Genomic DNA, 23,042 nt, shown 5'->3' with positions numbered 1-23,042 from the left:
GAGATTTAGGGTTAGGTTTAGGGTGAGATTTAGGGTTAAGTTGATGGTTAGTGTTAGTGTTAGTGTGAGGTTTAGGGTTAGGGTTAGGGTTAGGATTAATGTTAGGGTTAGGCTTAAGTTGAGGCTTAGGGTGAGGGTGAGAGTCAGGGTTAGGGTTTGATTGGGATTTGGGTTAAGATGAATGTGAGGGTTAGGGTTAGGGATAGGGATAGGCTTAGGTTTAGGCTGAGGGTGAGGGTAAGTGTGAGGATTAGAGTTAGGGTGAGGGAAAGGGTTAGGGTGAGAGTTAGGGTTTGGGTTAAGTTTAGGGTTAGGGTGAGTGTTAGTGTAGGGGTTACAGTGAGGGTTAGGGTTAGGTATAGGCTTAGGTTTAGGCTGAGTGTGAGGGTGAGTGTGAGGATTAGTGTTAGGGTGAGGGATAGGGTTAGAATGAGAGTTAGGGTTTGGGTTAAGTTTAGGGTTAGGGTGAGTGTTAGGGTAGGGGTTACAATGAGGGTGAGGGTTAGGTTTAGGTTGAGGTTTAGGGTTAAGGTTAGGGTTAGAGAGGGTGAGGGTTAGGATTAGGGTTATTTTTAGGATGAGGTTTAGGTGAGTGTTAAGGTTAGGATTAGGGTTAGGGTGAGGGCTAGCTTGAGGTTGAGTTTTAGGGTTAAGGTTAGGGTGAGGTTTAGGATTAGGGTTAGAGTTAGGGTGAGGGTGAGGTTTAGGGTTAGAGGTAGGGTTAGGGTGAGGCTGAGGGTGAGGGTTGGGTTAGGGTTAGGGTTAGGTTGACGGTGAGTGTTAGGATTAGGGTTAGGATTAGGGTTAGGTTTAGGGTTAGGATTACTGTTATTGTTAGGGTTAGAGTTAAGGTGAGGTTGAGGGTGAGGGTGAGGGTGAGGGGTAGGTTTATTGTTAGGGTGAGTTTTAGGGTTAGGGTTAGTGTTAGGGTGAGGGTTAGGATGAGGGTTAGGGTTACGGTAAGTGTGAGGGTTAGGGTTAGAGTGAGGGTTAGGGTAAGGATTAGGGTTAATGTGAGGTTGAGGGTTCGGATTAGGGTTAGTGTTAGGGTTACGGTTTCAATGAGGTTGAGGGTTAGAGTTAGAGTTAGGGTGAGGTTTTTAGTGTTAGGGTTAGGGTTAGAGCCAGGGTTAGCGTGAGTGTGAGGTTTAGGGGTAGAGTTAGGGTTAGTGTGAAGGTTAAGGTGAGGGTTAGAGTTAGGGTGAGGGTTAAGGTGGGTGTGACGGTAAGGGTAAAGTTGAGGGTTAGGCCTAGGGTGAGGGTTACAGTAGGGTGAGGGTTAGGTTTATGGTGAGGGTTAGGGTTAGGGTGAGGGTGAGGGTGACGGTTAGATTGAGGATTTGTGTTAGGGTTTGTGTGAGTTTGAGGGTTAGGCTTAGGGTGAGGGCTAGGGTGAGGATTAGGTTTAGTGTTAGGGTGAGTTTAGGGTTAGGGTGAGGGTTATGGTTAGGGTTAGGGCTAGGTTTAGGTGTAGGTTTTGTGTTAGGGTTAGGGTTTGAGTTAGGGTAGGGTTAGGGTAAGGGTTTTTGTTAGGGTTATTATTAGGGTTAGGGTTAGGATGAGGTTTAAGTTTAGGTTTCTGTTTAGATTTAGGGTTAGTGTGAGGGTGAGGTTTAGGGTTACAGTTAGGGTGAGTGTTAGGGTTAGAGTTAGGGTGAGCGCTAGGTTTAGGGTTAGGCTTAGGCTTTGGCTTAGACTTAGGCCCAGCATGTGGGTGAGTGTTAGGGTTAGGGTTAGGTTGAGGGTTCAGGTTAGGGTTAGGGTGAGGATTAGGATGAGGTTTAGGGTTAGGATTAGGGTTAGGCTGAGGGCTAGGGTGAGGGTTAGGGTGAGGGTTAGGCTTAGGGATAGGTTTAGGTTTAGGATTAGGTTTAGGGTGAGGGTGAATGTGACGGTTAGAATTAGGGTTAGGTTTAGGCTTACGGTTAGGGTGAAGGTTAGGGTTAGGGTTTTGTTAGGGTGAGGGTGCGGCTGAGGATTAGGGTTAGGTTGAGGGTTACGTTTAGGTTTAGGGTTAGTGTTAGTGTTAGGGTTAGGGTTACAGTGATGGTTAGGGTTAGGGTTATGGTTATTGTTAAGGTTAGGGTTAGGGTTACAGTTACAATGAGGGTGAGGGTGAGGATTAGCGTTAGCATTATGGTTAGATTTAGTGTTAGGGTTAGGGTTAGAGTTAGGGTTAGGGTGAGGGTGAGGTTTAGGGGTAGAGTCAGGGTTAAGGTGAGTGTTAGGTTGAGGGTTAGGGTTATGGTGAGGGAGGGAGTGACTGTACGGGTAAACGTGAGGGTTAGGCTGAGGGTGTGGGTTATTTTAAGAGTGAGGGTTAGTGTTAGCGTGAGAGTTAGGGTTAGGGGTAGTGTGAGGATGAGGGTTAGATTGAGGATTATTGTTAGGGTTAGTGTGAGGTTTAGGGTGAGGATGCGTGTTAGGGTTAGGGTGAGGGCCAGGGTGAGGGTGAGGGCTAGGGTTAGGTTTAGAGTGAAGTTTAGAGTTAGGGTGATGGTTAGATTTAGTGTGAGGGTTAGTGTTAGGGTTAGGGTGAGTGTTCGGTTGAGGGTAAATGTTAAGGGGAGGCTTAAGTTAAGGGTGAGGGTTAGGGTTAGGGTTATTGTTAGGGTTAGGTTTAGGGTTATGGTTAAGTTGAGGGTGAGGGTGAAGTGTAGGTTTAGGGTTGAGGATGAGGTTTAGGTTTAGGGTTAGGTTTAGAGTTAGGGTTAGGGTGAGAGTGAGGTTAAGGGTTAGAGTTAGTGTTAGGGTTAGGGTTAGGGTCAGGTTGAGGGTTAGGGTTAGGGCTAGGCTTAGGCTTAGGCTTAGGCTTAGGCCAAGCATGAGGGTGAGGTTTAGGGTTAGGGTTAGAGTGAGGGTTAGGGTGAGGGTTAGGATGAGGTTTAGGGTTAGGATTAGAGTTAGGTTGAGGGCTAGGGTGAGGGTTATGGTAAGGTATAGGGTTACATTTAGGATTAGGGTTAGGTTGAGGGTGAGGGTGAATATGAGGGTTAGGGTTAGGGTTAGTGTTATTGTTAGGGTTAGGGTTAGCGCTATGGAGAGGGTGAGGGTGCCGGTGAGGGTTAGGTTTAGGTTTAGGGTGGGGTTTAGGGTTAGGGTTAGGGTTAGGGTTAGTGTGAGGGTGAGGTTTAGGGTTAGATATAGGGTTAGGGGGAGGGTTAGGGTGAGGGTTAGGGTGAGGCTTAGTGTTAGGGTTAGGGTGAGGGTGAGGGTTAGGTTAAGGTTTAGCGTTAGGGTTAGGGTTAGGGTTAGTGTGAGGCTTAGTGTTAAGGTTAGGGTTAGTGTTTGAGTGAGGTTAACTTTTAGGGTGAGGGTTTGGGTTACGGTGAGGGTTATGCTTTTGGTGAGGTTTAGTGTTAGTTTTAGGGTTAGGGTTAGGGTGAGGCTGAGGCTTAGGGTTAAAGTTAGGGTTAGAGTGAGGCTGAGGGTGAGGGTGAGGGTTAGGGTTAGGGTTATTGTTAGGGTTAAAGTTAATGTGATGGTTAGGTTGACGGTTAGGTTTAGTGTTAGGGTTAGGATTAGGATTAGGCTTAGGGTTAGAATGAGGGTGAGGTTGAGGGTTAGGGTTAGAGTTAGGCTTAGGGTTAGGCTGAGGGTGAGGGTGAGGGTTAGGTTTAGGGTGAGGTTTAGGGTTAGGGTTAGGGTGAGAGTTAGGGTTCGGGTTAAGTTTAGGTTTAGGGTGAGGGTTAGGTTACGGGTTAAGGTGAGGGTGAGCGTTAGGTTTAGGTTGAGCTTTAGGTTTAGGTTAGGATTAGGGTGAGGGTGAGGGTGAGGGTTAGGGTTAGTGTTAGGGTGAGGGTTAGGATGAGGGTTAGGGTTAAGATTAGGGTGAAGGTGAGGTTTAGGTTTAGGTTGAGTTTTAGGGTTAGGGTGAGGGTGAGGTTTAGGATTAGAGTTAGGGTTAGGGTGAGGCAGAGGGTGAGGGTTCGGGTTTTGGTTAGTGTTAGAATTAGGGTTAGGTTGAGGGTTAGGGTGAGATTGAAGTTTAGGCTTAGAGTTAGGATTAGGATTAGGGTAAGGGTTAGGGTGAGTGTGAGGGTTAGAGTTATTGTTAGGCTTCAGCTTAGGTTAGGCTGAGGGTGAGGGTTAGGTTTAGCGTGAGTGTTAGGGTTAGGGTTAGTCTGAGGGTGAGGGTTAGGCGTAGGGTTAGGATTAGGTTAAGCATTAGGGTAAGTGTGAGGGTTAGGTTTAGGGTTAGGCTTAGGCTTAGGGTTAGCCTGAGGGTGAGGGTGAGGGTGAGGGTTAGGGTTAGGGTGATGATTAGTGTTAGGTTAGGGTGAGAGTTTAGGTTCCGCTAAAGTTTAGGGTTAGGGTGAGGGTTAGGGTTAGGTTTAAGGTTAGGTTTAGGGATAGTGTGATGGTTAGGGTTGGGGTTAGGTTTAGGGTTAGGATGAGGATTAGGGTTAAGCTTAAGTTTAGGGTGAGGACTAGGGTGAGGTTGAGGGTTAGTGTTAGTGTTAGGGTTTGGGTTAGGGTTAGGGTTAGGGTTAGGGTGAGGGTTTGGATGAGGGTTAGGTTTACAGTGAGGTTGAGGATTAGGGTTAGGTGTAGGGTTAGGGTTAGGATTAGGGTTAGGGTGAGGGTGAGTGTTAGGATTAGGGTTAGGCTTAGGTTTAGGGTTAGGTCTAGGGTTAGGATTAGTGTTATTTTTAGGGTTAGGGTTAGATTTATGGTAACGGTGAGGGTGAAGGTGAGGGTGAAGTTTAGGGTTAGGGTTAGGGTGAGGTTTATGATTTGTGTTAGGATTAGGGTTAGGGTGAGGGTGAGGTTTGGGGTTAGATTTAGGGTTAGGGTGATGATTAGGGTTAGGATTAGGGTGAGAGTTTGGGTTCCACTTAAGTTTAGGTTTAGGGTGAGGGTTAGGGTTAGGTTGAGGGTTAGGTTTAGGGATAGTGTGATGTTTAGAGTTAGGGTTAGGGTTAGGTTTAGTATGAGGATTAGGGTTAGGATTAAGGTTAGGGAGAGTACTAGGGTGAAGTTGAGGGTTAGGGTTAGGGTTAGGGTGATGGTTTGCATGAGGTTTAGGGTTACAGTGAGGGTGAGGATTAGGATTATGTTGAGGGTTACTGTTAGGATTAGGGTTAGGTTGAGGGTGAGTGTTAGGATTATGGTTAGGCTTAGGTTTAATGTTAGGATTAGTGTTATTGTTAGGGTTAGGATTAGATTTATGGCAAGGTGAGGTGAGGGTGAGGGTGAAAGTTAGGGTTAGGGTTAGGGTGAGGTTTTTGGTTAGGGTTAGGATTAGGGTTAGGGTGAGGGTGAGGTTTAGGGTTAGATTTTGGGGTAGAGGGAGTGTTAGTTCGAGGGTTAGGGTTAGGGTTACGGTTACGGTTAAGGGTAGGTTGATGGTTATGTTGAGGTTTTTTGTTAGGATTAGGGTTAGGGTTAGGATTAGGGTTAGGTTGAGGGTGAATGTGAGGATTAGGGTTAGGGTTAGGCTTAGGCTTAGGGTTAGGCTGAGGGTGAGGGTGGGGGTGAGGATTAGGGTTACGGTGAAGGTTAGGGTTAGGGTTAGGTTGAGGGTTAGAATGAGGTTTAGTGTTAGGATTAAGATTAGGGTGAGGGCTCGGGTGAGGGTGAGGATTAGGCTTAGGGTTAGGCTGAGCTTGAGGTTGAGGGTTTCGGTTATGGTGATGGTTAGGTTTACGGTTAGGGTGAGGGTTAGTATGAGGTTTAGGGTTAGGGTGTGGGTTAGGGTGATTATGATGGTAAGGGTAAAGGAGAGGTTTTGGCTGAGGGTGAGTGTTAAGATAAGTTTGAGGGTTAGGGTTATTTTTAGGGAAGGGTAAGTGTTAGTGTTAGGGTTAGGGTGAGGGTAAGATTGAGGATTCGGTTTAGGGTTAGTGTGAGGTTTAGGGTAAGGATGAGGGTTAGGGTTAGGGTGAGGGTGAGGGATAGAATTAGGGTTAGTGTGAGGGCTAGGGTTTGGATGAGGTTTAGGTTTTGGGTTAGGGTGAGGGCTAGGGTGAGGTTTAGGTTGAGGTTTAGTGTTAGGGATAGGGTTAGGTTTAGGATTAGGGTTAGGGTTAGGGTGAGTGTGAGGGTTTGGGTTAGGGTTAGGATTAGGCTTAGGGTTAGGGTGAGGATTAGTGTTAGGGTTTGGGTTAAGGGGAGGGTGAGGCTGAGGATTAGGGTTAGGTTTAGGGTTAGGGTTATGTTTAGGGTTAGGGTTATGTTTAGGGTTAGGGTTAGGGTTAGGGTTAGGGTTATGGTGAGGGTTATGTTTAGGATAGGGTTAGGCTTAGTGTTAGGCTGAGGTTGAGGGTGGGGGTGAGGATTAGGGTTAGGGTTAGGGTTTGGGTTAGGTTATTATTAGGGTTAGGGTTAAGTTTGCGGTGAGGGTGAGGCTGCGGGTGAGGGTTATGGGTAGGGTTAGGGTTAATGTTATTGTTAGGGTTAGGGTTAAATTTACGGTGAGGTTGAGGGGAAGGGTGAGCGTTTGGGTTAAGGTGAGATTTACGGTGAGGTTTAGGGTTAGGTTTAGGGTTAGGGTTAGGGTGAGGGTGAGATTTAGGGTTAGATATAGAGTTAGGGGTAAGTTTAGGGTGAGGGTTATGGTTAGGTTTAGTGTTAGACTTAGGTTAAGGGTGAGGTTTAGGTTGAGTTTAAGGGTAAGGGTTAGGGTTAGTGTTAGTGTGAGGGTTAGTGTTAGGGTTAGAATTAGTGTTATGGTTAGCATAATTGTTAGTTTGAGGGTTTGGGTTAGGGTGAGGGTTATGGTTAGGGTGAAGGTTGGGGTTAGGGTTAGGGTTATTGTTAGGGTTAGGGTTAGGGTTACTGTTACAGTGAGGGAGAGAGTGAGGGTTAGGGTAAGGGTTAGGATGAGGTTTAGGGTTATGTTAGGGTTAGAATTAGGGTTAGGGTGAGAGTAAGGTTTAGGTTTAGAGTTAGGCTTAATGTTAGTTTTACGGTTAGGGTGAGGGTTAGGGTTAGGCTTAGGCTTAGGCTTAGGCTTAGGTTTAGGCCGAGCATGAGGTTGCAGGTGAGGGTTAGGATGAGGTTTAGGGTTAGTATTAGGTTTAGGGTTAGGGCTAGGGTGAGGGTTAGGTTGAGGGTTAGGTTTAGGGTTAGAGTTAGGTTTAGGATTAAGGGTAGGATGAGGTTGAGTGTGAGGGTTAGGGTTAGGGTTAGGTTTAGGCTTAGGGTTAGGGTGAGGGTTAAGATTAGGGTTTGGGTTATGGTGAGGGTGAGGCTGAGGATTACGGTTTGGTTTAGGGTTAGATTTAGGGTTAGGTTTAGGGTTATTGTAAGGGTTAGGGTTAGAGTTACTGTGAGGTTGAGGGTGAGGTTGAGGGTTTAGGCTTTGGGTGAGGTTTAGGGTGAGGTTAAGGGTTAGGTTTAGGGTTAGGTTTAGGGTGAGGGTGAGGTTTAGGGTTAGAGTTAGGATAAGGGGGAGGCTTAGGGTTTGGTTTAGGGTTAAGGTGAGGGTTAGAATGAGGGTTAGGTTTAGGATTGGGCTTAGGGTGAGGGCTAGGGTGAGGTTGAGGTTTAGTGTTAGGGTGTTGTTTAGGGTTAGGTTTAGGGTTAGGGTCAGGGTGAGTTTGAGGTTTAGGGTTAGAGATAGGTTTAGGAGGAGGGTTAGGGTGAGGGTTAGGTTTAGGGTTAGTGTTAGGGTTAGGGTTAGGGTGAGCGTTAGGGTGAGGGTTAGGGTTAGGGATAGTGTTAGGTTTAGGATTAGCGTTAGGGTTAGGGTGAGGGTGAGTTTGAGGGTTAGGGTTAGGGTTAGGTTTAGGCTTAGGGTTAGGCTGAGGTAGAGTGTAAGTGTGAGAGTTAGGGTGCGGGTTAGGGTTAGGGTTAGGTTTAGAGTTAGCCTTAAGGTGAGGTTTAGTGTTAGGGTTAGGGTTAGGGTGTGGGTTAGGTTTAGGGTTAGTGTGAGGCTTAGGATTAGACTTAGGATTAGGCTTATGGTTAGGCTGAGGGTGGGAGTGGGGGTGAGGATTAGGGTTAAGGTTAGGTTTAGAGTTAGCTGATTGGTATTTTTATGGTTAGGGTAAAGTTTGCAGTGAGGTTGAGGTTGAGGGTGAGTGTTAGGTTTAGGGTGAGGTTTAGGGTTAGGTTTAAGGTTAGGTTGAGGGTGAGTTTGAGAGTTAGGGTTAGGCTTAGGTTTAGGGTGACGATTAATGTTAGTGTTTGAGTTAGGATGAGGATGAGGATTAGGGTGAGGTTTAGGGTTAGTTTTAGGTTTAGGGTTAGGGTTAGGGTTAGGCTGAGGGTGAGGGTGGGGGTGAGGATTAGGGTTAGGGTTTCGGTTAAAATTAGGGTTATTTTTAGTGTTATGGTTTGGGTTTAGTTTGTGGTGAGGGCGAGCCTGAGGTTGAAGGTTATGGTTAGGGTTAGGCTTAGTCTTAGGGTTAAGCTGAGGGTGAGTGTGGGGGTGAGGAATAGGTTTTGGGTGATGGTTAGGGTTAGGGTTAGGTTGAGGGTGAGGATGAGGCTTTGCGTTAGGATTAGGTTTAGGGTGAGGGCTAGGGTGAGGGTGAGGGTTATGGTTAGGCTTAGGCTTAAGCTTAGGCTTAAGGTTAGGCTTAGGGTGAGGGTGAGTTTGAGGGTCTGGGTTAGGGTGATGGATAGGGTTAGGGTTAGGTTGAGTGTTAGGATGAGGGTTAGGGTTAGGGTGAGGGTTAGCCTGAATGTGACGGTAAGAATAAAGGTGAGGGTTAGGCTGAGGGTGAGTGTTCCCCTAAGGGTGAGTGTTAGGATTAGGTTAAGGTTTAGGGTAAGGATTAGGATGAGGGTTAGGGTGAGGGTGAGGGTTAGATTGAGGATCAGGGTTGGGATTTGTGTGAGGTTTAGGTTGAGGATGAGGGTTAGGGTTAGGGTGAGGGTTAGGGTTAGAATTAGGGTTAGGGTGAGGTCTAGGGTGAGGCTGAGGGTTAATGTTAGGGTTTAGGTGAGGTTTAGGGTTCGGGTGAGAGTTAGGGTTACTGTGAGTGTTAGTGTTAGAGTTAGGGTTAGTGTTAGGGTGAGGGTAAGTGTTAGGGTGAGGGTTAGTGTTAGGGTGAGTGTTATGTTTAGGGTGAGGGTTAGGGTTAGGTTTAGGGTGATTGTTAAGTTTAGAGTTAGGGTTATGTTGAGGGTGAGGATGAGGGTTAGGGTTAGGGTGAGGTTTAGGTTTAGGGTTAGGGTTAAAGTTATGGTGAGGGTGAGGGTGAGGTTTAGGATTACAGTTAGGGTTCAAGTGAGGGTTAGGATGAGGGTTAGGGTTAGGGTTAGTTTTAGGTTTAGGGTTAGGGTGAGGTTTAGGGTTAGAGTTATGGTTACGATTAGGGTTAGGGTGAGGGTTAGGGTTACGGTTAGGATGAGGTTTAAGATGAGAGTTAGTTTTAGGATTATGGTTATGGTGAGGGCTAGGGTGAGGGTGAGGTTTAGGGTTAGGTTTAGGGTGAGGTTTAGGGTTAGGGTTAAATTTAGGGTCAGTGTGAGTTTGAGGTTTATTGTTAGAGATAGGGTTAGGGTGAGGGTTAGGGTGAGGGTTAGGTTTAGGGTTAGTGTTACGGGTAGGTTGAGGGTTAGGGTGAGGGTGTGTGTTAGAGTTAGGGTTAGGATTCAGATTAGGGTTAGGGAGAGGGTGAGTGTGAGGGTTAGAGTTAGGGTTAGGGTTAGGCTTAGGGTTAGGCTGAGGGTGAGGGTGAGGGTGAGTGTTAGGTTTAGGGTGAGTGTTAGGGTTAGGGTTAGGCTTAGGGTTAGGGTTAGGGTGAGAATTAAGGTTCGGCTTTAGGGTTAGGGTGAGGGTTAGGTTGAGGGTGTATGTAAGGTTAAAGTTGAGGGTTACGCTGAGGGTGAGGTTTTCGGTAAGGGGGAGGGTTAGGCTTAGGGTGAGGGATAGGGTAAGGGTAAGGGTTAGAGTTATGGTGAGGGTGAGGGTTAGATTGAGGATTAGGGTTAGGGTTAGTGTGAGGTTTAGGGTTTCGGTGAGGGGTAGGCTTAGTGTGAAGGTTAGTGTTAGGGTGAGGGTAAGTGTTAGGTTGAGGTTGAGGGTTAGGGTGAGGGTTAGGATGAGAGTTCGGGTTAGGGTGAGGGTTACGATGAGCGTGATGGTAAGAGTAAAGTTGAGGGTAAGGCTAAGGGTGAGAGTTACGGTAAGGGTGAGGGTTAGGGTTAGGGTGAGTGTTAGGGTAAGTGTTAGGGTTAGGGTTAGATTGGGGATTAGGGTTAGGGTTAGTGTGAGGTTTAAGGTGAGGATGAGGGTTAGGGTGAGGTTTCGACTTAGAATTAGGGTTAGGGTGAGGGCTAGGGTGAGGGTGAGTGTTAGGGTTAGGGTGAAGTTTATGGTGAGGTTTAGGGTGAGGGATAGGTTTAGGTTTAGGGTGTGGGTTAGGTTTAGTGTGAGGGTTACGGTTAGGGTGAGAGTGAGGGTGAGGGTAAGGGTTATGGTGAGGTTTAGGATGAGGGTGAGGGTTAGGGTTAGGTTTAGGGATACGGTTAGGGATAGGCTGAGGTAGAGGGTGAGGGTGAGGGTGACGTTTAGGTTTATGGTTATGGTTAGGGTGAGGTCTATGGAGAGGGTGAGGGTTAGGGTGAAGGTGAGGGTGAGGGTGAGGGTCTTGTTTAGGTAATGGTTAGGGTTAGGGTGAGGATTAGTTGAGGGTTAGGGTAAGGGTGAGCTTGAGGTTTAGGGTGTGGGTGTGCGTTAGGATTAGGTGAGTGTTCGTGTGATGGTGAGTGTTAGGGTGAGGTAGAAGGTTAGGTTTGGGTTAGGTGAGGGTTAGTGTTAGGGTTTGGATTAGGGTGAGGGTTAGGATTAGGTTTAGGGTTAGGGTGAGGTTTAGAGTGAGGGTGAGGATTAAGGTTAGGGTTAGGTTTGTGGTGTGGATAAGTGATAGTATGAGGTTTACGGTGAGTGTTAGACTTAGCATTAGGGTTAGGGTGAGGGTTAGGGTGAGGATTAGGGTGAGTTTTAGGGTTAGGGTGCGGGTTAGGGTTAGGCTTAGCATGAGGGTGACGGTGAGGGTGACGGTTAGGTTTAGAGTTATAGTGAGGTTTCGGTTAAGTGTGAGGTTTAGGGTGAGGATGAGGTTAAGTGTTAGGATGAGGGTTAGGGTGAGTGTGAGGGTTAGGGTTAAGGTTTGGGTTAGGGTGAGGTTTAGGGTTAGGGTTATGCTTAGGGTTAGGATGAGGGTTAGGCTGAGGGTGAGGGTTAGGGTTGTTATAAGGGTTAAGGTCAGAATTAGGGTAACGGTGAGGTTTTGGGTGAGGGTTAGGTGGAGGGTTAGAGTTAGGGTTAAGGTGAGGGTTAGGGTATGGAGTAGGGCTACGGTTAGGGTGACGGTTAGGTATATTGTGAGAGTTAGGGTTAGGGTTAGGGTTAAGATTAGTTTGAGAGTAAGAATTAGCTGACTGTTCGGGTGAGGGTGAGGTTTAGGCTTAGGAATAGTGACAGGATTAGTGTAAATCTGAGGGTGAGGGTGAGGTTTAGGGTTAGGGTTAGGGTGAGGGCTTGGGTGAGGGTTAGCGTAAGGTTGCAGGTTAGGGTGAGAGTGATGGTAAGGGTAAAGGTGAGGGTTAGGCTGAGGGTGAGGGTTAAGATAAGGGTGAGGGTTAGGTTTAGGGTGAGGGTTAAGTTAAGGGTTCGGGTTACGGTTAGGGTGAGTGTTAGTTTGAGGATTAGGGTTAGGGTTAGTGTGAGGTTGAGGGTTAGGGTTAGGGTTAGGGTTAGAATTTGGGTTAGGGTGAGGAGTAGGATGAGGGTGAGGTTTAGGTTAGGGTTAGGGTTAAGGTTAGGGTGAAGTTTATGGTTACTGTGAGGGTTAGGGTTAGTGTGAGGGTTAGGGTTAGAGTTAAGGTTAGTGTTAGGGTGAGGGTAAGTGTTAAGGTGAGTGTTTGGGTCAGGGTGAGATTTATGTTTCCATTGAGAGTTAGGTTTAGGGTTAGGGTTATTGTTAGGGCTAGGATTAGGATTAGGTTTAGGGTGAGAGTGAGTGTGTGGGTTAGGGTTAGGTTTAGGTTTAGGCTTAAGGTTAGGCTGAGGGTGAGGTTGAGGCTGAGGATAAGGGTTAGGTTGATGGTTAGGGTTTGGTTTAGGGTGAGGGTTATGATGAGGGTTAGAGTTAGGATTAGGGTTTGGGTGAGGGCTAGGGTGAAGGTGAGGTTTAGGGTTATGTTTAGCTTGAGGTTTAGGGTTAGGGTTAGGGTTAGGGTTAAGATGAGGCTGAGGTTTAGGTTTAGAGTTAGGTTCAGGGTGAGGGTTAGGATTAGGGTTAATGTTCGGTTTAGGTTTAGGGTGAGGGTTAGGGTTAGGGTGAGGGTTAGGGCTAAGGTTATTTTCAAGTTTAGTGTTAAGGTGATGGTTAGGGTGAGGGTTAGGGTTAGGATTAGGATTATGCTTAGGGTTAGGTTGAGTGTGAGGATTAGGGTTAGGGTTAGATTTAGGCATAGGGTTAGGCTGAGGGTGAGGGTGAGGGTTAGGTTTAGGGTGAGGTTTAGTATTAGGGTTAGGGTGAGAGTTAGAGTACCGGTTAAGTTTAGGGTTAGGGTGAGGGTTAGGGTACGGCTTAAGGTGAGGTTGAGGGTTAGGGATAGGTTGAGGCTTAGGGTGAGGGTGAGGGTGAGGGTTAGTGTTAGTGTTAGGGTGAGATTGAGGGTGAGGGTTAGGGTTATTGTTAGGGTTAGGTTTAGGATGAGTGTTAGGGTTAGGATTAGGGTTAGGGTGATGGCTAGCATGAGGGTGAGGTTTAGGGTTAAGGTTATGGTGAGGTTTAGGGTTTGGGTTAGGGTTAGGGTTAGGGTGAGGGTGAGTTTTAGGGTTAGAGTTAGGGTTAGGGTGAGGCTGAGGGTGAGGGTTGGGTTAGGGTTAGGGTTAGGTGGATGGTGAGTGTTAGGATTAGGGTTAATTTTAGTGTTAGGTTTAGGGTTAGGGTTAGGTTTAGGCTTAGGGTTAGGCTTAGGCAGAGCATGAGGGGGAGGGTTAGTATTAGGGTAATAGTGAGGGTTAGGATGAGGTTTAGGGTTAGGATTAGGTTTAGGGTGAGGGCTAGTGTGAGGGTTAGTGTGAGGGTTAGTGTTAGGGATAGGATTAGGTTTAGGATTTCGGGTGGGGTGAGCGTGAGTGTGAGGGTTAGGCTAAGGGTTACGGTTAGGCTTAGGGTTAGGGTGAGGGTTAGGGTTAAGGTTTGTGTTAGGGTGAGGGTGAGGCTGACAATTAGGGTTAGGTTTAGGGTTAGGTTTAAGGTTTGTTTTAGGGTTAGTGTTAGGGTTATGTTTAGGGTTACGGTTAGGGTTACAGGGAGGGTTAGGGTTAGGGTTAGGCTGAGGGTGAGGTTGGGGGTGAGGATTAGGGTTAGGGTTAAGTTTAGGGTTAGTCTTATTGTTAGTATTATGGTTAGGGTTAGGGTTAGGGTTAGGGTTAGGGTTAGGGTTAGGGGTAGGGGTAGGGGTAGGGGTAGGGTTAGTGTGAGGTTTAGGGTGAGGTTGAGGGTTAGGGTTAGGGTTAGGGTTAGGGATAGAATTAGGGTTAGGGTGAGGGCTAGGATGAGCTTGAGGTTTAGGTTAGGGTTAGGGTTAGGGTGAAGTTTATGGTAATTGTGAGGGTTAGGATTAGTGTGAGGGTTAGGGTTATTGTTAATGTTAGTGTTAGGGTGAGGGTAAGTGTTAGGGTGAGGGTTTGGGTTAGGGTGAGGGTTATGTTTAGGGTTAGGGTTATTGTTAGGGCTAGGATTAGGATTAGGGTTAGGGTGAGGGTGAGTGTGTGGGTTAGGGTTAGGTTTAGGATTAAGCTTAAAGTTAGGCTGAGGGTGAGGTTGAGGCTGAGGATTAGGGTTAGGGTGATGGTTAGGGTTTGGGTTAGGGTGAGGTTTAGGATGAGGGTTAGAGTTAGGATTAGGGTTTGGGTGAGGGCTAGGGTGAAGGTGAGGTTTAGGGTTATATTTAGCGTGAGGTTTAGGGTTAGGGTTAGGATTAGGGTTAAGGTGAGGGTGAGGTTTAGGTTTAGAATTAGGGTTAGGTTGAGGGTTAGGGTTAGGGTTAATGTTCAGTTTAGGTTTAGGGTGATGGTTAGGGTTAGGGTGAGGGATAGGGTTAGGGCTGGGAGTAGGATTAGTGTTAGGGTGAGGGTGAGGGTGAGTGTAAGGGTTAGGGTTAGGGTTAGGGTGAGCCTTAGGTTTAGGCTGAGGTTGAGGGTGAGGCTTAAGGTGAGGGTGAGGGTGAGGTTTAGGGTTAGAGTTAGGGTTAGTGTGAGGTTTACTGTAAGGATTGCTGTTAGGATTAGGGTTAGGATGAGGGTTAGGGTGAGGGTTATGTTTTAGGATCGGGTTAGATTTAGGATTAGGTTTAGCGTGAGTGTGAGTGTGAGGATTAGGGTTAGGGTTGGGCTGAGGGTGAGGGTGAGGGTTAGGGTTAGGGTGAGGGTTAGGGTTAGGTTTAGGGTGAGGGTTAGGTTGAGGTTTAGGGTTAGGATTATGGTTACGGTGAGGGCTAGGGTGAGGGTTGAGGTTAGGTTTAGGTTTAGGATTAGGATTAGGGTTCGGGTTAGGTTAGGGTTAGGATTAGGGTGCGGGCTAGGGTGAGGGTGAGGGTTAGGGTTAGGGTTAGTCTTAGACTTAGGGTTAGGCTGAGGGTGGGGTGAGGAATAGGGTTTGGGTGATGGTTAGAATTAGGGTTATGGTGAGGTTTAGGATGAAGGTTCGGGTTAGGATTATGTTTAGGGTGAGGGGTAGGGTGAATGTGAGGGTTATGGTTAGGCTTAGGCTTAGGGTTAGGCTGAGGATAAGGGTGGGAGTGAGGAATAGGTTTTGGGTGATGGTTGAGGTTAGGGTTAGGGTGAGGGTTAGGATGAGGGTTGGGGTTATGATAAGTTTTAGGGTGAGGGCTTGGGTGAGGGTGAGGTTTAGGGTTAGGGTTCGTCTTAGGCATAGGTTTAGGCTGAGTGTGAGGGTGAGTGTGATTGATAGGGTTAGGGTGATGGATAGGGTTAGGGTTAGGGTGAGTGTTAGGATGAGTGTAAGTTTTAGGGTGAGGGTTAGGGTGAGCATGACGGTAACAATAAAGGTGAGGTTTAGGCTGAGGGTGAGTGTTCCATTAAGGGTGAGGGAAAGGATTAATGTGAGGGTTAGCATAAGGGATAGGGTGAGGGTTAGGGTGAGGGTGAGGGTTAGGGTGAGGGTGAGGGTTAGAATGAGGATTAGGGTTAGGGTTAGTGTGAGGTTTACGGTGAGGATGATGGTTAGGCTTAGGGTGAGGGTTATGGTTAGAATTAGGGTGAGAGTGAGGGCTAGGGTTTGGGTGAGAGTTAGGGTTAGGGTTAGGGTTAGGGTGAGGTTTAGGATTAGGTGAGAGTTAGGGTTACTGTGAGGGTTAGTGTTAGAGTTAGGGTTAGGGTAAGGGTTTGGGTAAGTGTTAGGGTGAGGGTTAGGGTTAGGGTGAGTGTTATGTTTGGGGTGAGGTTTAGGGTTAGGTGTAGGGTTATTGTTAAGTTTAGGGTTAGGGTTACAGTGAGGATGAGTGTGAGGGTTAGGGTTAGGGTGACGTTTAGTGTTAGGTTAGGGTTTTAATTAGGGTTAGGGTTAGGGTGAGTTTTAGGGTTAGAGTTAGGGTGAGGGTTAGGATGAGGATTAGGGTTATGATTAGGGTTAGGGTGAGGGCTAGGGTGACGGTGAGGGTTAGGGTTAGTGTTAGGGTGAGTTTTAGGGTTAGAGTTAGGGTTAGGGTGAGCTTTTGGATGAGGTTTAGGGTTACAGTGAGGGTGAGGGTTAGGGTTAGGTTGAGGGTTAGGGTTAGGATTAGGATTAGGGTGAGGGTGAGTGTTAGCATTAGGGTTAGGCTTAGGGTTAGGGTTAGTTTTAGGGTTAGGATTAGTGTTAATGTTAGGGTTAGGGTTAGACTTACGGTTTGGGTGAGGGTGAGGGTGAGGGTGAGGGTTAGGGTTACGGTGAGGTTTAGAGTTAGGGTTAGTATTAGGGATAAGGTGAGGGAGAGGTTTAGGGTTAGAGTTAGGTTGAGGGGGAGGGTAAGGGTGAGTGTTAGGGTTAGGGTTAGTGTTAGGGTTAGCATTAGATTTAGGGTGAGGGTAAGGTTGATGTTTAGGGTTAGGGTTAGGTTTTGGGTTAGGATTAGGGTTAGAGTGAGGGTGAGTGTGAGGGTTAGGGTTAGGATTAGGCTTAGGCTTACTGTTAGGCTGAGGGTGAGGGTGTGTGTGAGGATTAGGCTTAGGGTTATGGTTAACCTTAGGGTTAGGGTGAGGGTTAGGATGAGGGTTAGGGTTAGGATTAGGGTTAGGGTGAGGGTGAGGGTTAAGGTTAGGGTTAGGTTTGTGTTGTGGATAAGTGATAGCATGACGGTTAGAGTGAGTGTTAGACTTAGCATTAGAGTTAGGGTGAGGTTTAGGGTGAGGATTAGGGTGGGTTTTAAGATTAGGGTGAGGGTTAGGGTTAGGCTTAGTATGAGGGTGACGGTGAGGGTGACTGTTAGGGTTAGAGTTACGGTGAGGATTCGGTTAAGTGTGAGGTTTAAGGTGAGTATGAGGTTAAGTGTTAGGATGAGGGTTAGGGTGAGGGTGAGGGTTAGGGTTAAGGTTTGGGTTAGCGTGAGGGTTAGGGTTAGGGTTATGCTTAGGGTTAGGATGAGGGTTAGGCTGATACTTAGGGTGATGATTAGGGTGACGGTTAGGGTGAGGTTTAGGTTTAGGGTGAGGATGAGGGTTCGGGTGAGGGTTAGGGTTGTTATTAGGGTTAGGGTCAGATTTAGGGTGATGTTGAGGTTTTGGGTTAGGGTTATGGTGAGGGTTAGAGTTAGGGTTAAGATGAGGTTTAGGGTAAGGTGTAGGGTTACAGTTAGGTTGAGGTTTAGGTTTAGTGTGAGAGTTAGGGTTAGGGTTAGGGTTAGGATTAGTGTGAGGTTAAGAATTAGCTGACTGTTAGTGTGAAGGTGAGGTAAGGTTGAGGGTTAGGGTGAGAGTGATGGTAAGGGTAAAGATGAGGGTTAGGCTGAGGGTGAGTGTTAAAATAAGGGTGAGGGTTATGGTTAGGGTGAGGGTTAGGGTTATGGTTAGGGTGAGGGTTAGATTGAGGATTAGGGTTAGGGTTAGTGTGAGGTTTAGGGTGAGGTTGAGGGTTAGGGTTAGGGTTAGAATTAGGGTTAGGCTGAGGGCTATGATGAGGTTGAAGTTTAGGTTAGGGTTAGGGTTAAGGTTAGGATAAGGTTTAGGGTTACTGTGAAGATTAGGGTTAGTGTGAACGTTGGGGTGATGCTTACGGCTCGTGTTAGGGTCAGGGTAAGTGTTAGGGTGAGGGTTTGGGTTAGGGTGAGGGTTATATTTAAGGTGAGGGTTAGCTTTAGGGTTAGGGTTATTGTTAGGTTTAGGATTAGGATTAGGGTTAGGGTGAGGGTGAGTGTGTGGGTTAGTGTGAAGGTTAGTGTTAGGATTGGTGTTAGGGTTAGGGTTAGGGTGAGGGTTAGGTTGAGGGTTATGGTTAGGGATCGGGTTAGATTTAGGATTAGGGTTAGCTTGAGTGTGAGTGTGAAGGTTAGTGTTAGGGTTAGGTTTAGGGTTAGGCTGAGTGTGAGTGTGAGGGTTAGGGTTAGGTTGAGGTTTAGGGTGAGGTTTAGGATGAGGTATAGGGTTAGGATTAGGGTTAGGGTTAGGGTTAAGGTGAGGGTTAATCTTAGGGTTAGGGTGATGGTTAGGTTTATTGTTAGTGTTATGGTTAGGGTTAAGTTTGTGGTGAGGGAGAGGCTGAGGGTGGGTATTAGTGTTAGGATTAGGATTAGGGTTAGTGTTAGGGTTAGGATTAGTGTTATTGTTAAGGTTAGGGTTAGAGTTATGGTGAGGGGGAGAGTGAGGGGGAGAGTGAGGGTAAGGGTTAGGGTTAGAGTTAGGGTGAGGTTTCGGGTTAGGGTTAGGGTAGTGTGACGCTTAGGGTTAGTGTGAGGTTTAGTGTTTGGGTTAGGGTTAGTGTTAGGGTAAGGTAAGTGTTAGGGTGAGGGTAAGGGTTAGGGTGAGGGTTAGGGTTAGAATGAGGGATAGAGTTAGGGTTAGAGTTATTGTTAGCATAAGGTGTTTGGGTGAGGATCAGGGTTAGGGTGAGGTTTAGTGTTAGAATTTGGGTTAGGGTTAGGGTTAGTGTTATTTTTAGGGTTAGGTTTAGGATTATGGTTAGGGTGAGGACTAGGGTGAGGGTGAGGTTTAGGGTTAGGGTTAGGCTTATGCTTAGGTTTAGGCTGAGTGTGAGGTTGAGGGTTACGGTTAGCGTGATGGTTAGGGTTATGTTTAGGGTGAGGGTTAGAATGAGGGTTAGGGTTAGGGTGAGGGTTAGGTTGAGTGTGACAGTAAGGGTAAAGGTGAGGGTTAAGGTTAGGGTGAGAGTTAGGGTGAGGATTATTGTTAGGGTTAGGGTGAGGGTGAGGTTAAATTGAGTATCAGTGTTAGGGTTAGTGTGAGGTTTAGGGTGAGGATGAGGGTTAGGGTTAGTGTGAGGGCTATGGTGAGTGTGAGGGTTAGGTTTAGGGTTATGTTGAAGTTTAGGGTTAAGGTGATGGTTAGGGTTAGTGTGACAGTTAGTGTTAGTATTAGGGTTAGTTTTAGGGTGAGGGTTATCATTAGGGTGAGGTTTATATTTAGGGTTAGTGTTAGCGTTAGGGTTAGGGTTATTGTTAGGGTTAGGGTTACTGTTACGGTGAGGGTGAGGGTTAGGGTTAGGGTTAGGGTGAGGTTTAGGTTTAGGTTCAGTGTTAGAGTTAGGGTTAGGGTGAGGGTGAGGTTTAGGTTTAGGGTTAGGATTAGTGGGAGGGTTAGGTTGAGGGTTAGGTTGAGGGTTAGTGTTTGATTAGGGTTAAGGTGAGGGTGAGTGTGAGGGTTAGGGTTAGGCTTAGGTTTAGGGTTAGGCTGAGGCTGAGTGTGAGGGTGAGGGTGAGTGTTAGGGTTAGCTTCAAGGTTAGGGTTAGGGTTAGGTTGAGGGTTAGGGTTATGGTTAGAGTCAGGGTTAGGATGAGGTTTAGGGTTAGGATTAGGGTTAGTATGAGGGCAAGGATGAGGGTGAGGGTTAGGGTTACCATTATGGCGAGGTTTAGGATTAGGGTTAGGTTTAGGGTTAGGGTGAGGGTTAGGTTAGGGTTACGGTGAGAGTGAGGGTTAGTGTTAGGGTGAGGCTGAGGTTTAGGATTAGTGTTATGGTTAGGGTTATTGTTAGTGTTATCATGAAGGTTAAGTTTACAGTGAGGTTGAGGCTGAGGGTGAGGTTTAGGTTTAGGTTAGGGTAAGGTTTAGGGTTAGGATTAGTGTTAGTGTTAGGGTGAGGGCTTGGTTTAGGTTGAGGTTTACTGTCAAGGTGAGGGTTAGGGTTATGGTTAAGGTTCGGGTTAGTGTTATTGTTAGGGGTAAGGTTAGAGTTACTGTGAGGATAAGGGTGTGGGTGAGTGTGAAAGTTAGGGTTAGGGTTAGCCTTAGTCTTAGGTTTAGTCCTAGCGTGAGGGTGAGGTTAAGGGTTAGGATTAGGGTGATTGTTAGGGTGAAGGTTAGGGTGAGGTTTAGGTTTAGGATTAGGGCTAAGGTGAGGGCTAGGGTGTGGGTGAGGGTTAGGGTTAGCATTAGGATGACGTTTAGTGTTAGGATTAAGTTTAGGGTTAGGGTGAGTGTTAGTGTGAGGGTTACGGTGAGGGTGAAGGTTAGGGTTAGGGTGAGGGTTAGGGTTAGGGTTAGGGTTAGGGTGAGGGTTAGATTAGGGTTAGGGTTAGGGTTATTGTTAGTGTTATGGTTAGGTTTAAGTTTCTGGTGAGGTTGAGGCTCAGGATGAGGGTTAGGGTTAGGGTTAGGGTGAGGTTTAGGTTAGGGTTAAGGTTAGGGTTAGGGTGAGGGTTTGGGTTAGGGTTAGGGTTACGGTGAGGGTGAGGGTGAGGGTTAGGGTTAGGGTTAGTGTCATTGTTAGGGTTATGGTTAGAGTTACAGTGAGGGTGAGGTTAAGGGTTAGGGTTAGGGTGAGGTTTAGGGTTAGAATTAGGGTTAGGGTGAAGATGAGGGTGAGGTTTAGGGTTAGAATTAGGGTTAGGTTGAGTGTTAGGGTTAGTGTTAGGGTTAGGGTTAGGGTGAGGGTTAGGATGAGTGTTAGGTTTAGGGTTAGGATTAGGATTAGGGTTAATGTTAGGGTGAGTGATTGTGTTAGGCTTAGGGATAGGGTTAGGCTTAGCCTTAACCTGAGGGTGAGGGTTAGGGTGAGGGTTAGAGTTAGGCTTACGTTGAGTGTGAGGGTTAGGGTTAGGGTGAGGATCAGTGTTAGGATTAGGGTTAGGGTTATTGTTAGTGTTACGGTTAAGGTTAAGTTTACGGTTAGGGTGAGGCTGACATTGAGGTTTTGGGTTAGGCTTAGGGTGAGGTTTAGGGTTAGGGTTAGGGTTAGGGTGATGGTTAGGGTTAGTGTTATTGTTAGAGTTAGGGTTAGAGTTACGGTGAGGGTGAGGGTGAGGGTTAGATTTAGGTTTAGGGTGAGGGTGAAGTTTAGAGTTAGAGTTAGAGTTAGGGGGATTGTTAGGGGGAGGGATAGGTTGAGGTTTAGGGTTAGTGTTAGGGTTGGGTTTAGGATTAGGGTTATGGTGAGGCTGAGTGTGAGGGTTAGGGTTAGGATTAGGCTTAGGCTTAGGGTTAGGCTGAGGGTGAGGGTGGGGTTGAGGATTATTTTAAGGGTGATGGTTAGGGTTAGGTTTAGGGTTAGGATTAGGGTTAGGATGATGTCTAGGGTGAGGGTGAGGTTTAGGGTTAGGATTAGGCTTAGGGTTACGGTCAGGGTGAGTGTTAGGATGAGGGTTAGGCTTAGGGTGAGGGTTAGGGTGAGGGTGCAGATAAGGGTAAAGGTGAGAGTTAGGCTGAGAGTGAGGATTAAGTTAAGGGTGAGGGTTAGGTTTAGGGTGAGGGATAGGGTTAGGGTTAAGGTGAGGGTGAGGTTTATATTGAGGATTCGTTTTAGGTTTAGTGTGAGGTTTAGGATGAGGATGAGGGTTAGGGTTAGGGTGAGGGCTAGGGTGAGGGTGAGGGTGAGGGTTAGTGTGAGTGCTACTGTTGGGGTTAGGTTTAGTGTTAGGGTGAATTTAAGTGTTAGGGTGAGGGTTAGGTTTAGAGTGAGTGTTATGTTTAGAATGAGGGTTAGGGTTAGGGTTAGGGTTACTATTAGGGTTAGGATTAGGTTTACTGTTAAGTTGAGTGTGAGGTTTAGGGTTAGGTTGAGGGTTAGGTTTATGTTTAGTGTTAGGGTTAGAGTTAGGGTTAGGGTGAGGGTGAGGTTTAGGGTTAGAGTTAGCTTTTGTGTTAGGGTTAGGGTTAGGTTGAGTGTTAGTGTGAGGGTTAGGTTTAGGCTTAAGCTTAGGCTTAGGGTTAGGCTTAGGCAGAGCATGAGGGTGAGGGTTAGGGTTAGGGTTAGGGTGAGGGTTAGGGTTAGGTTTAGGGTGAGCATTAGGATGAGGTTTAGGTTTAGGATTAGGGTTAGGGTGAGGGCTAGGTTGAGGGTTACTGTGAGGGTTAGGGTTAGGTTTAGGATTAGGTGTAGGTTGATGGTGAGAGTCAGGGTTAGGGTTAAGGTTAGGCTTAGGGTTAGGGTGAGGGTTAGGGTTAGGATTTGGTTTAGGGTGAGGGGGAGAGTTTGGGTTAGTGTGAGTGCTAGTGTTAGGGTTAGGTTTAGTGTTAGGGTGAATTTAAGTGTTAGGGTGAGGGTCAGGTTTAGGGTGAGTATTATGGTTAGAATGAGGGTTAGGGTTAGGGTTACTGTTAGGGTTAGGATTAGGTTTACTGTTAAGGTGAGTGTGAGGTTTAGGGTTAGGTTGAGGGTTAGGTTTATGTTTAGGGTTAGGGTTAGATTTAGGGTTAGGGTGAGGGTGAGGTATAGGGTTAGAGTTAGCTTTTGTGTTAGGGTTAGGGTTAGGTTGAGGGTTAGTGTGAAGGTTAGGTTTAGGTTTAAGCTTATGCTTAGGGTTAGGCTTAGGCCGAGCATGAGGGTGAGGGTTAGGGTTAGGGTTAGGGTGAGGGTTTGGGTTAGGGTTATGGTGAGGGTTAAGATGAGATTTAGGGTTAGGATTAGGGTTAGGGTGAGCGCTAGTTTGAGGATTACTGTGAGGGTTAGGGTTAGGTTTAGGATTAGGTGTAGGTTGAGGGTGAGTGTGAGGGTTAGGGTTAGGGTTAGGGTGAGAGTGAGGGAGAGGTTTAGATTTAGGGTTAGTGTGAGTGTTAGGGTTATGGTGAGAGTTATGGTTAGGGTGAGTGTTAAGGTTAGGGTTAGGTTTAGGGTGAGCACTAGGGTGAGGGTGAGGTTTAGGGTTAGGGTGAGGGTGAGGGTTAGCGTTAGGGTGAGGTTTAGTGTTAGGGTGAGGGTTAGGTTTAGGGTTAGTTTTAGAGTGACGGTTAGGGTGAGCGTTAGGGTTAGGATTAGTGTTAGGGTATGTGCCAGGGTGAGTGTTAGGGTTAGGGTTAGGTTGATGTTGAGGGTTAGTGTTAGGGTTAGGGTTAGGTTTAGGGTTGGGGTTAGGGTTAGGATTAGGGTTAAGGTGATGGTGAGTGTGAGAGTTAGAGTTAGTGTTAGTCTTAGGGTTAGGCTGAGTCTGAGGCTGAGGGTGAGGGTTAGATTAAGGGTGATGGTTAGGTTTAGGGTTAGAGTGTGGGTTAGTGTGAGTGATAGGTTTAGGATTTGGGTTAGGATATATCCTAGGGTGAGGGTTCGGTTTAGGGTTAGGGTTCGGTTTAGGGTTAGGGTTAGGGTCAGTGTTAGGGTTAGGATGAATGTTTGGGTTAGGGTTAGAGTTACGGTGAGGGTGAGGTTTAGGGTTAGGTTTATGGTTAGTGTTATTCTTAGGTTTAGGGTTAGGGTTAAGGTTAAGGTAAGGGTGAGGGTGAGGATGATGTTGAGTGTCAGGTTTAGGGTTAGGATGAAGTTTAGAGGTAAGTTTAGGGTTAGGGTTAGGGTGATTGTGAGGGTTAGTGTTAGGGTTAGGGTGAGGTTTAGGATTAGGGTTAGGGGTAGCGTTAGGATGAGGGTGAGGGTTAGGGTTCGGGTTTGGGTGAGGGTCAGGGTTAGGTTTGGGGTGAGTGTTAAGGTGAGGACGAAGGTGAGGGTGAGGGTTAGGGTTAAGGTTAG

The sequence above is a fragment of the Dipodomys merriami genome, unplaced genomic scaffold (genome assembly GCF_024711535.1).
Source record: "Dipodomys merriami isolate MVZ:Mamm:240054 unplaced genomic scaffold, mDipMer1.0.p SCAF_304, whole genome shotgun sequence".
NCBI classification, from domain to species: Eukaryota; Metazoa; Chordata; class Mammalia; order Rodentia; family Heteromyidae; genus Dipodomys; species Dipodomys merriami.
This window is presented reverse-complemented; position numbering follows the sequence as displayed.